The following is a 13,334-nucleotide window of genomic DNA, read 5'->3' on the forward strand; positions in this document are numbered from 1 at the left end:
AGTCTTTGGTCAAAACCAGCAAAATGTCCTCAGAAGGGTACTTAGTTTAAGCTTGTACTGAAGTCTAGGTATCGGTATTTGGTACTGTTATGAGTACCAGGAAAAGATGTATTGGAACACCTTGAGTGTCTAGTGGTCGTCTTTATCCTGAACGGTCAAGTCTCTGAGATCTAATTCCAACAAGGCTTTGAACCCTTGTTTGAAATAATGTAATTTGTGTTCCTCCCTCATTGTGTGTGTATTTAATCATGGTTTAATATCTATACATGTGTGTGCTTGTAGATGATCTGCCTTTCAGAGCGTGCATGAGTGTGTATCTATCTAAATCAGTGTTGTAAGTGCTAAAGGCCACAGCTGAAGTGAGCAGGACATCATTCACTCAGTAACAGGAGACAGGGCCTGGTAATTTGTGACTCTCTCCCCCCCTTGCTTTCTCACTCACTCCCTCCCTCTCTCTCTCTCTGTGTCTCACCACCCCACCACTCTGTCCTGCCCCCCACCCCCCCTCCTCCCAAGTCTCAAATTGACCAGGCCCCACTGCTGGTCATGCTGTATTACATGGGTTAGATGAAGTAATTATTTCTAGGCCACTGACTACAAGCAAGATTAATAGTTTTTGAAACGGCCATAATGGAGGGCTGACCCGCCGTGACATAAGCATTATTTCAAGCTCACCTCCACTCTCATCCCTCTCACCTCTGGGCACTGGCAGAGTGTGATTTATACCTGGGTTAATGAGAGGAGGGGACCTCAGGAGCCCAGGGCCACCAGCATACCACTGCAGAGTTACAGGCCTGGTTCTTTAGCTGAACAGACAGCGGGGTCAGATGAGGTAAGCAACATTTGTTCTGCTTTGATTTGGATTTCGAAATAAGAAGTTGTATCATCAAAATCGACACAATCTCTGAATATCATTGCTTGACTGTTTGTTGAAATGTGTCTCTCAATTTCTTGAGTCCAGGCTGCATTTCAGACAGAGTTTGTGCTTCCTGAGATGTCTTTAGAATACAAGGAAAACGTGCGTCTGATATCAAATCCCTCCATCCTGGTTTGCATCATCATGTCCAGCTTCCTGACCCCTTGATGCTCTGGAGCCTGAAGGACCAGAGAGGCTTGAAACGTGTCACTAGGTGGCACTTGGACATCATGTTATCAGATGCTCTTCCCCCCCTTCACCACCACTCGTCCCCCATCCTCCTCCCCTCCCTCTCGTCATCTCTCCTTTCTTACTTCCTCCCTCCCCTCTGTGCTAAGTACACCTCAGATGTCAGGGTGTTTTATTTTTATTGGATGAGGGCAGTGTGTAATGCATTCACCTCCGTTCCTGCCAGCTGTTAAATGCCCCAGAACATGGTCTGGCTAGGCTCCGCCCCGTTAACCCCTCTGATTGGCTGTAATAATTAGCAGAAGTGAACAGTAACTATGGTGCCTAGCGAGGGTTTGGGACAGCTTGCGACTCACTGATACGTACGTGACAGAATGGTCCGTCTTGCCTACACTTAAGTGTTTTTGGGTCTGGCCCAACCTGGCAACATCCCTCCATACTCGAGTGAATGTGTGTGTTTTTAAGCTTTAATATTAACCCTCAACCTAAACACATGCATGCAGTGTGGCACCAGCAATTACATTTTCAAATGGCTGGGTTTGTAAACCTTCAGGATGTTAATCTGTCACCATTCAAGCTACTGGGAAGAGTGAAAAGAGGATTAAGCTATTCAATTCCTGGTAGAATATTTTCCTTTGTTCAGAATGAGTGAAGGAAAAATAAATAAAGAAATGAGGTGGCTTCTCAAGCAAGACAAGTGTCGTCTGCTATACTTCAGGATTTGGCTAATGCCATTATGGCAAACTTATCTTCTTCAGGATTCCAGGAAGACTGGCTGGTGGCCGTGTAAACAGCCACGAACGAATCCGGTCCTTAATTCAATATTAATCTCAGGTCACATCATAATGCCAGTTTATCTGGGTCAAAGACTACATGAGATAGAATTAGACCTGTCCTAGATGTTCAGTCCACATCTGCTTTGAGCCATATGTTTTTCTAACGGATAAGGTGATTGTCAGCAAATAAATGTAGGGCCTGAGTCTCGCTCCGGTTAATAATACAAGATTAAAAATATCTGTCCGCTTGAGCCAATAATTAAAATGTTTGTCTTTGGGAAGTAGATGATCTCAGAGAAGTAAAACAGCTTGTGATGGAGAGGTAACTGGGCTGCTCTGTGAAAAATTGAAGGAGACAGGGTTGTCTCTATCTGATCTTGTGATCTGATTTCACTCCACTATCGCTTATTTTACATGGTGTGCCTGAACGTGACACACAGCTGAGTTGATGGTAAAATATCCTTGATGTGTTTTGTCAAACAGCAGACAGTATAAAATCTTATGCTTAGCATAAGGTTATAATATACCACATGATAATTGTCACAGCTGTCAGCCGATCCAGCACAGCCCCCCCCCCCCCCCCCCCCCCCCCCCTTGCCTTAGCCCTGCGTTTACCCTTGACTCCCAGCCCCTTCGGTCGGATTGCACATCATCTTTATCCCAGATGAAGTACCAGACTCGGCGGTGTCAGAAGATGATCTAATATGGAGCCGAAAGGACACAGAGCTGGGAAATCATCGTCATTTGAAGAGGTTGCTTGTCACATGATGGGTTTGATCAACCCGTTCCGCGGTACACAGAGCCGGGTCTTTGCACTGTCTAACAGTGGTACTGGATTAGAGACACAAGCCACTTCCACTGTGATCAGTCACTCACACAAGGAGACACGCGCCAGGACTGAAATCCTCCTCGCGCACTTCATCCACATCATGTGCGGGCGTCTCCGTCAAGCCTACTGTATGGAAATGAGAAACGTCCCTGTTGACAATGATTGTGGATGCCATGGTTTTCTCTCATTGGAGCCGTTTCTTTGCTTTATTCTCTCTAAAGGTGTGTGTACAGTAGCTGCCCGACCTGCCTGAATGCTACTGATCTGTGACATGTTGAGACAATCGCAGTGTGTGTGAAAGTCTGGCTGTACATCCCCTCAGACACTGTGTAAGCCTAAGTGCTATTGAATTGTTTATTGTCACAAATCACAAACCTTTCAATAGCTAGGTGCGACCACCATACACCCACTCATCCATCCATCCATCCAGCTGCTCCGCCCTGAGCGATGTGTTGGTCTACTGTGCTCTGAGGAGCGTAACAGCAGCCACCAGACCTGGGGATTTTAAACGCACCAGCTGCTTATCGATCTCTTCTGCCCTGCTGAGCTAGCCGAAGCCAGACCAGCTGAGAGAGAGAGAGAGAGAGAGAAAGAGAGAGAAAGATGGGAGATGCAGAGGGGAAGGGCAATCTGTTGGCCTCACTGCTTTGGTTCTCAGGTCTGTCCTTGACACTGCCTGTGGGACAGGCCCGGAGGACACCCTCTCGTCCTCCCTTTAAGCTCCGCATCTAGCCCCTACAGCAAGCCGGCCCTCCCCCCTTGGGCCGAGCTGCACTTTGCACAGCCATATTGATTTTTTTTTGGAGGGGCAGGAAAAGTGTGGCTGGGTGGTGAGAGCGAATGAGGAAGGGAGGGGGGGAAATGGAGAAATCGAGGGAGCTTTCTAAAGCACTGACTTCTCCTTGACTGCACCTCGAGACGCGACAACCCTGTTAGAACAACTCAGTGGCCTCGGTGCCCCGCTGAAAACTGCTAATCACAGACTTTCAATCAACGCTCTCTCCTTTCCCTCCCCTCCCTCCATGCATACGCCCTCCATCCTCCTTCATTTTCTCACTCTTTCCCCTGACTTCCCCCTTCACTGTACTAGACCTCGCCTGAATATCAAGGGACTGCGTCTGCATTAAAATGGGCCAATCCACATGGAAAACAGCTGACCTCATGAAAGCATGTTGTAATTTGAAGGTGAAAACTAAAAAGCTTTCCTCGATCGACATAATCTTAATGGAAACATTACGGCCCCGCCACAAACCAACAATTAGGGCAAAACGGCAAACAGCCTGTGCGCATCAGTGGCGATAAAGGCTCTTCTAACAACCGGGCTGCTAGTTTGAATCCTGCACTGCACGGGTGTAAAACCCAAGATGCCTTTGAACAAGACGTTCCTCCAGCAAAGAACAAAGCAACTTTTTTATTTATATCGTCATCCAGAAATCCTTAGATGTTCTGGGCAGCTCCTGTCTGTGAAATTGTGTAAGTATGTGAGTGTGAAGCTGCTAGTATGTTTCTGATAAAGAGCATGCTCAATCAATCTCTCCCCGGATGAATAAAAAGGTTATGTAAGGCACACATCGACAGATCTCTTAAAACGCCTCCTTCTCCTTTTCTCTTCTTTTCCTCTTTTTTTCCTTCCCTGCTCCAGATTTGACACCTGCTAAAGGTCATGGATACATCTCTTTTTTACCCCCTCCCTCCTTTGAGCTGTAGATAAGTGTGAAATAGATGTTGACACCACGTACACATTGAAAAGCACTTGAACATAGAGGCCATGTGCCAACCTGCATGTCTTTGTCTGGCTGTGTGCATTTGTAAATACTTTTGAATGATTGATCTGGAAACCTGCGGTCTCGCTGTAAGCCCGTCAGGTGCAGGGCGAGAGATGGAGAGTTTGAGAGGTCAGAAAACAGATGACTTTCCTTCTTCATCTCTCACATGCACACTGTACACCTGTCAGAATCACATGTACCCTGAGATGACAGAAGAAGTAGCTTTAAGTAAGTGTGTGTGGGTGAGTTAGAAAGTGTACACAAAGGAGAGTGGACTTGTATTTTTCATGTTTAGTTGAAACGACACTGGTTTGCGTTACTGTTGTCTTGCAAAGTGACATAATTCAAATGTGACTGAGTTCCAGTGAAGGTGGCCACATTCTCTCTTTGTGTGTGTGTGTGTGTGTGTGTGTGTGTGTGTGTGTGTGTGTGTGTGTGTGTGTGTGTGTGTGTGTGTGTGTGTGTGGAGGATCTAATTAATGACTGGCAGTTGTCCCCCGCAGCTCTGGTAATGTGCTTGGATCAGTGTTATAAACAGGGCGTGAAAGGTCTCCCCCGCGCCGGCCCTTTAAATGACTGGCTTCTTGTTCAGTTAGATGGATGGAAATGTTCTAATATTAATGATCACGTCCCCCGCCGACCTGTCGCGAGGTGAAATGAACAACGTGGGCCTCAGCCTCCAACAACAATTAACAGAGCAGGGCCGGCCTGTTTGACATTTTTCATCACTTACTCTACCTGCAGGCCCTCGCTGAACACATGCTAAACGTGTCTATCAATACAAACGTGCACCTCACTGATATGAAAAAATATACAGTGATGATGGCTTAGCATTCATTCCTAGTTGTCGCTGTTTATTATTTTTCCTTTGTGTTTTTGTGATAATTTATAGGATTTTTTTTTAGCCAAATATGGGTCACTGATAATCACCTGCTCCTGCTGACCGACACCGATAAGATTACCAATATTTATTTTCCTTTTTTGTATTTTAAAATGTTGTCCAATTTACACAGGGACCGTGTGTGCTACGTTCCATCAGCGCCGCAGGTTTGCTCCGCTCGACGGTGCACAGGAAGTGTGTTTGAAGCAAAGAGCAGCTCATAGCAGCTGGGTCTTGTATGGAGAGAATAACATACAAACAACAGGTTACAAAGCCGGTCTGTGGTTGAATCACTACTCATTTAGATAGTATTACGTTACTTTTGTCCTTCACCATTGCTGACTATGCTGCATAACTATAGAGTTGAGTTTTCGTAGGTTTAAATCATAGACTGTACGAAATATGGACGTAGTATCCGTGACGTCACCCATCTGTTTCTGAAGCGCTGTTTTGAGGCCAATCGTCGGCAGGAGCTTTATTGCTGCTGTCAAGCCAGTGTTGTGTAAAGAGGCGGGCTTTGAGCCTCCTAGCCAACAGCTACAGTGTTCCTGCCTGTCAATCAAGTCAGCTGTGCCTCTCATTGGAAGACTTGTAATCTTAGTATCTTCGAAATTGCCGCGTTAGAAAGAAATTCAACCCCCCGTACAGTGTGTGCCGATCGAGAAATTAGCTATCCAGACTACACTCGTCTTTTGTACCAGGCTGTAAACATGTTTATTTCTGCAGTACGGATTGTCTTTTTTGAATTGGTGTGTATGTGGTTTCCGGTAGCCAGCCTCAAGCAGATCCTCGATGAACTGCAGTTTTTAGACCGGAGGTTGCCGCTTGGTTTGAATGTGTTTGATATCAATAATTGTGCTCTACTTTGTATCTTGTTATCTTCTGACAAAGCTATCATCTGTTGTGGTCGCCAAAGATCACAGATATGTTGCTTTTTTGTAGCTGTTAACAGTAACATCAATAATCAATGAGTATTTCTTATCTATAAGATCTTTTAAAGGGTTGGGAGTCTGTATATGGTGTTTTATTGAAGCTAATGCTAGCTAGGGCTAACACTGCTTCTTATTTCTTCCACACATCTTTGTTGCGATGATGACTTTTCAGGTGACTTGATATGCTGTGTCAAAACTTCAGGACTTGTTTCCTCTGCTCAGAATACTTGTGGCACATTTGGGGTGCTGTTGCTGCACTTGTTCTTCTCTGCAAGTGATGGCTGACTACATACTGTCACCAACTGTGTCACAATGTGTAGGCTTGGTCATTAGTAAATAAAAACACATTTTATTGGTTGTTTTGATCTGATTCAATTTTATTATCATAATAACAAATAAAATATCCCCTTTATTGGGCCTATAAAGCACAGAGCCCTATTACTTTTGAATAGAAAAACAATGTTTTGAGCTGTAACCTCTGCCTTTACAATAAATATGGTGAGGATCATGTTCTTAATAACTGACGTTAACATCTGATCCATATTGTTTGAATGAGCTTGTATGGTTGACCTTGCATTAAACATGATTTGTGAATGTAGGTTAGACCTCCATGCTGAATTGATTCTGTAATTACATCTCAGGATCATACAGATTATTCTGAAAGCCTGTTTTTCCCAATGTTTCTTGGATTCATTGCCCTTTCGACCCCTGACTCTCACCGTACATTCATATTCATGGGTTTTGTCTTGAGCAGGATCATGTAGACATGGGGTTACACATTAGCGACACCCCCCACACATTCCAGTTAGCCATTGACCGGTCAGCCCAGTTAGCCATCATGTCGAGTCGCAAGATTCTAGCTGGTATTCTTAGAATAAATGAGTGGTACAGGAGGCCGTAAACAAAACGTCACAGAGGAGTGAGGGATGGTTAATCTTTGTCCTGAATGTTTTCTTTGTGTGGCATGCATGAAATGAAGACGCATAATCTTTTAAATGGTTGAAAAGGTCATTGTCGACATTATAGTTAGCACTAGAGCTGCTGTTTCTTTCAGGTTGTTTATTAGCTTGATGGAAGCTGTGGATCCTTGCTGCTTGTGTCTTTGTGTATGTGTGTGTTTAGTATGTGGTTGCTAAGGTGCTGTGTTATCTCAACATAGTTCAAGAACGTGTCACACCCTGAAGATGGGGTAGACTTCAAACAAGAGAGACCTTGGACTATAGTTGGATCCCTGATTCATACAGTGTGGGCAACTGATTCATTTGATTGCTCTAGATTTTATGCATCTATTTCCAAAGTTCAAAGCTGACTTTGTGTCTGTACTAGACTCTATTTCTCTTTATGTGTCACACATGCAAACACAAATGTCCTGGTGTTGCTGGACACTCCCTTGCCCTTCTCTACGCCTTATGTTGCTTCACACAGGCTCCCTAAATTCTCCGGTCTGGTGCCAAATAAACCCAGGGCGGATGCACCTTTGATGCACTCAGGTACTCTGTCTGTTTGAGTCGGGCGTTTTACAGCTGACTTGTGAAAACTGTTGATTCACCATCGCTTCTGAAGAACACCAGTTCTGAAATGGGTGTCACACGAGTACCAATGGCTTGCTGTTTAAACACAGAGCTCTATTACACAGCTATCTCTCATCCCGTCATCCGCAGGGAGCACAAGGCTTATTTGAGATCCTGGGTTTTTCTGTTTGTCTGCACTTTGAAGCACCTGCATCAGAGGAGAGAGTCCTGCCCGCTGTTGGTTTGAGGTCTCAAAAACAAGAAGATTTTCACAGTTTTTGAGACTGAATATGAGGAAAATATCATGCAGGATAAGAGCTACAGTGAGGTTGTAAGAGATAAGACTAAAGTTGTAATTTTACGAGAATAGGTTCTGAGAGTAAACAACTGTTATAGAATAACAATAGAACGGTTGAGAATGAACAAGAATAAACTCAATCTAGTAAACTTAAAAGAATAAACTTGTAAATTAAAAAGAAAGAAGTTTATGAGAATAAAGTCTTATGAGAATTAATTTCCCACCCTGTCGGGATTCTCTTTCCCATAGCCACCTGCTAACCATGCATCATCACACTTATTACCTGGCTGCTAACTTAACAGACAGACACATTAGCAAAAAACATTAAAAGATTATTTTATTGATTAAAATCATTTAGAAATACAGTTTTTACAAAATTATCCGAAGAGCTGTTTTGAGGATAATCGTCATCGGCAGCCATATTGCTGCTGTCGAGCGATTGTGACGTAAAGTGGTGGGCTTTGAGCCTTCTAGCCAACAGCTACAGAGTTCCCGCAGTCAGCTGTGCCTCTCATTGGAAGACTCCGAATCTCAATGTCTTCGAAATTGCTGCGTTAGAAAAAACAGTTTGTGCCGATTGAGAAATTAGCTATCCAGCCTACACTTGTCTTTTGTACCAGGCTGTAAACATGTCTATTTCTGCTGTAAAGATCTGCTTTTTTGAATTGGTGTGTATGTGGTTTCCGGTACTTCCGGAGCCACCCTCAAGCGGATCTTCGATGAACTGCTGTTTTAAACACTTCCGCATTGGACTCATATTTTTAGACCGTAGGTTGCCGCTTGGGGAGGGCATGCAGTAAATGGTCGACCTATGTGATGAGGGCCTCTATGTATGGGGCACGTGCTTAGACCGCTAGGCTAATGGCAAGGCCCTGGCAATAGATTCTTATCTCCCTGTTGCGGTCGATTTAACATTAAACTGTCCTCATTCAGCTCTCCTTCTCTGAGCTTTTTAGTTGACACACCTTTAAAAATATACCAGACAAATGTCACAACTCACCTTCTCCACTTGTTGCTAGGATTGCTGGACGGGATCCAATATTGCTGTTTAGCCCGCCGAATCAGCATGCTAACTGAAGCTAGTGTTTTAGCCACATTGTTTACAAATATGATACAAAAGGAAACAATTTATTGTACCTCACCTTACAGTCTATTGTGCCAACAAGCAGAAGCAAAATGTGCCGGAACGCTTCTCAGCGGATTGATTTGACATGACGTGTGATCAGTTTACCTCTTGTATTACTCATATTAGTGGAAGTTAACAACTGTGGTCAAGGGGTTTTCACCAATCAGAATCAAGCATCTTACACAGACAGAATTTCTGTAAGAAAGACGGGAAGTAATTTATGAAAAGTAAAGGCTGTGGTTAATTTTTATGTAAAATAATTCACCGGGCTTGGATCACAAGAGCAGCTCACCTAAAATGAGGAACACAGGTCATCTTGTGAGGCTCTTAAATGCATCCCTAATTAGTTGAAGGAAAGTATTGATAATAAATAATTAGAAACTTTGTTTTTTAAGCAAATTCAAGAATTAGGGGTGGAGAAATGTCTTCTTATATAAAAATGTTTTTAGTGAGGATTTAAAAGCAGTTAAGGTTGTGGACTGTCTAATTGTCAGTGGCAGGGAGTTCCACAAACTTGGAGCTCTGATTGAAAAGGCCCAGGCTGACACCTTTTGTTTTAAGGCAGCCAATGTAGGCTGGCGAGGACAGGAGTGATGTGTTGATATTGAAGTGCCTGTTAAAATCCGAGCGGCTGCATTTTGAACTAGTTGGAGTCTGTGAAGGGAGATCTGACTGATTCCTGTTAAAAGTGCTTTACAATAATAAAGAAGAGAAAAAATAAAAGCATCGATGACTTCGGACAGATCGGAGGGGGAAAGGAAAGATCTTATTTTGGAGATTTGAGATGATGTAACAAAGCTGAAAAGAACAGCTTCAGTCTAACTTCTGTCTAACTAAACATGAGATGACACTTCAAAAACCATATTCACTGTGTTTTTAATCTACACTTTATGATGCATCAACCAAATTTAAACAAGTCCGGTGGGACCCGTGTCCTCATGCAGCAGTCCCACCACAAACAGTATGTTCCAGCGGACTCTCAGCAGCACACACAAGCTATAGTCTAGAAGTGTTTTGATTCCAGCAGCAGTGGAGTTATCTGGCTATTTTGAGCTATTGATGCTAAGCGCCGGACATTAATCTACTCTACTCAGAGCGCTTTGAAGAAAGTGTCCGCTGAAGTGTCACAGACGGGGGAATAAATGAAATTAATAAATATATGGTACTACAGTTTGATATCTCTTATAGGCCAAGATCAAAGCAAACCAATTGAGTCCCATTCTACCTCATATGTTTTTCTGTGATAAACAGTCCGGCTGAGGGAATAATCCCATCAAGGAAGAGAGAGATTAAAAAAGGGAGGGAAAAAAAAAGCATCAGATATATCACTCAGTACAGATGGTTGGCAACGGCTACCGTGAAGCATCCACGTTATTATGGGATTGGTAATCTCGTTTCTTGGGTCTGAGTGGAAACGCAGACCTTTTTGTGCCTCCTGGTTTTCTTTCTGGAATCAGGTGCAGACACAGAGACAGGAAGACAGACACAGCGGCCCTCTGATACTGTGAGGCTCCATCTGCTTCTGAGGGCTCTGCTAACTTCTTGTCTTTCTTTTTTTCTGTGGAATTTCTGAGCGGCTTGATGTATTTGACATGTGTGTGACAGCCCTGGTTGTGTGCGATTGGGGTTGAGGCATCACGCTCGCTACCCTAGCTGTGTGTGTTTTTATTTTTTCTTTCGGAGGGGGGCATGTTTGTGTGTGTGTGTGTGTGTTTGAGCCATACACACACAAAAACAGTATGAAGACACACTTTAGTGCTTGTGTACACAGCAGTGGTTTGCATGCTTTCGCTAAAACAGGCTGTAATGATCTTACTTATGAGCACACACTCACACATCTAGGTGGACTCAGCTACAAAAAAACAAACACACATGGGTACACACAGATGCAAACACATATACAACAATGGCCCAGAGCTTCACCTTGATATTTGGAGCTTCTGCCATGAGTCAGAATTTGACACCATCGAATGTGTGTCAGGTTGTCAATTTCACCGGCAGCCTTTGAATGCGGTCTGGCCATGAATAGTGCATGTTGTTCCGTTTTTTTAGATTCCAACTGTCTGAAAGTCTGTTTTTGTTTGTTCCAGAATAACATGGGAGGCCTGTACACTCATGTGCATCCTTTAAGAAAACTTTCAGCAGGTGTTGTGTTGTTTAGCCTAAGGTAAAGATTGAGCCCTGAAGGTAAATCCACCAAACTGCTTCGGATGTGATGCCCTCCCATTTCTTCTACCTCTGTTATTGTCATCATTGTCTTTATACACATATACTTCCAACGCCAGCCCCCTCTTCCAAACATCCCTTCATAACTGCACTTGAATGTTATTAACTGGACACTTTCAGCTGGTTCCCCTTTCCCCTGTAGTGTGCCACATGAGGTCTCTCTGGCATTGCCGGGGCAGAAGTAATGTGATATGCTTGTTGTAAACGTCTATGCAATACACACAAGATCTGTTCTCCTTAAACTATCACAACTGCTTGGTAGTTCGGCCATTCATGCAAAGCTTTTAAAGCAGTGGCATGCACATGACATTTCTGCTTCTCCCTGCTGCTTGAGACACCATGCGGGGGCTTTGCACCTGTGGACAATGAATGTAGTTACAAAAGGGCAAGACAAGGCAGGGTGGGGAAATAGTTGTGAAATTTATTTGGGGATATAGCTTTTATTCCAGTTGCCACTAGATTTACAGGTCAAGATGGAATGCATCCCAATGAAAAGTACTTTGATCCCTCCGCCACGTTGACTTTTTTATTGAGAGAGCTCTGTATGGCACAGGGAATCTTTTTATATGGTTGTGAAGATCCCAGTGGCATCCTTCACGAAAATCATAAAAATGTGAGGCGTCAGTCAAAAAAGATGGTCAACAGGTACCACTGATAACCCAGCTTGTTTTGAGGTCACCATATGAGAGCAATAGGAGTGTTGTTGGTAATCTATGTACATACACCCACATTAATATATATATATTGGTGATGTTTGGATTTGTGATTTTGAACCAAGTGGCAACCTCCGGCTGCAAGAATTGAAGCCAATGCAGAAGTGTTAAAAACTGCAGTTTCTTGAGGGTCCGCTTGAGGCTGGCTCCAGAAGTACTGGAAGACACATACACACCAATTCAAAAAAGACAATATTTACAGCAGAAATAAACATGTTTACAGCCTGGTACAAAAGACGAGTGTAGTCTGGATAGCTCATTTATCGATCGGCACACACTGTACCGGTGATTTTTTTCATAACGCAGCAATTTCCAAGATATTAAGATTACAAGTTTTCCATTATTCTATTATTCCAGCTGACTTGATTGACAGGCGGGAACACTGTAGCTGTTGGCAAGGAGGCTCAACGCCTGCCTCTTTGCATCACACTAGCTCTATAGAAGTTAGGTTGACTTCAGCATTTCCAATATGGCTCCCGCCGACGTTTTGCTTCAGAATAGCGCTTGAGAAACAGATGGGTGACGTCACGGATACTACGTCCATTATAGTACAGTCTATGTTTTGAAACAAACAGTGCTGTTCAATCATACTCAATCAGTCAGAATTTTTTTTTATTTCTAAAGCACTTTTCATACAACAATATGAAATATAATACAAAGTGCTATACATCAAAATAATAATTTAATTCAACCCCGTAAACAGACTTGTGGACTGTGTATTGGTTTACAGGTACTCCAAGGTATTTCTCTTGATTGCTGTGATTTTGATGAGTTGACTTGTGCACGCCAAACAGAACGGCAAGTGATGTGTGTTACACAATCGGCAACCTGCAGTTCATTGAGCGTCCACTAGAGGTTGGCTGCAGAAACACCGGAAACCACATACACACCCATTCAAAAAATACGCTCTTTGCAAAAAATAAACATGTTTACAGCCTGGTTCAAAAAACAGTTTGGTCTGAATAGCTCATTCCTCTATCGGCACACACTGAGGGGTGGGGTGAATTTTTTTTTATAACGCGTTCATTTTAAGATATTAAACTTATGAGTTTTGCCTAAATAAGGGCATGGCTAACTTCAATGACAGGCGGGCGCCCTGTAGCTGTTAGCAAAGATGCTAAAAACTCTGCCCTAACTCCACCTCTTTGCATCATACCAAAGTTAGGTTGAGT

General features: G+C 43.4%; 1 protein-coding gene across 2 annotated transcripts in view; it reads left to right on the plus strand.

The window, feature by feature from the left end:
• The window catches only part of fto (FTO alpha-ketoglutarate dependent dioxygenase), a 136,848-nt gene that overhangs the window by 17,228 nt on the left and 106,286 nt on the right, over positions 1 to 13,334 (plus strand). The gene's annotated exons all lie outside the window — the stretch shown is intronic.

This window comes from Notolabrus celidotus, chromosome 3 (assembly GCF_009762535.1).
Source record: "Notolabrus celidotus isolate fNotCel1 chromosome 3, fNotCel1.pri, whole genome shotgun sequence".
Lineage (NCBI taxonomy): Eukaryota > Metazoa > Chordata > Actinopteri > Labriformes > Labridae > Notolabrus > Notolabrus celidotus.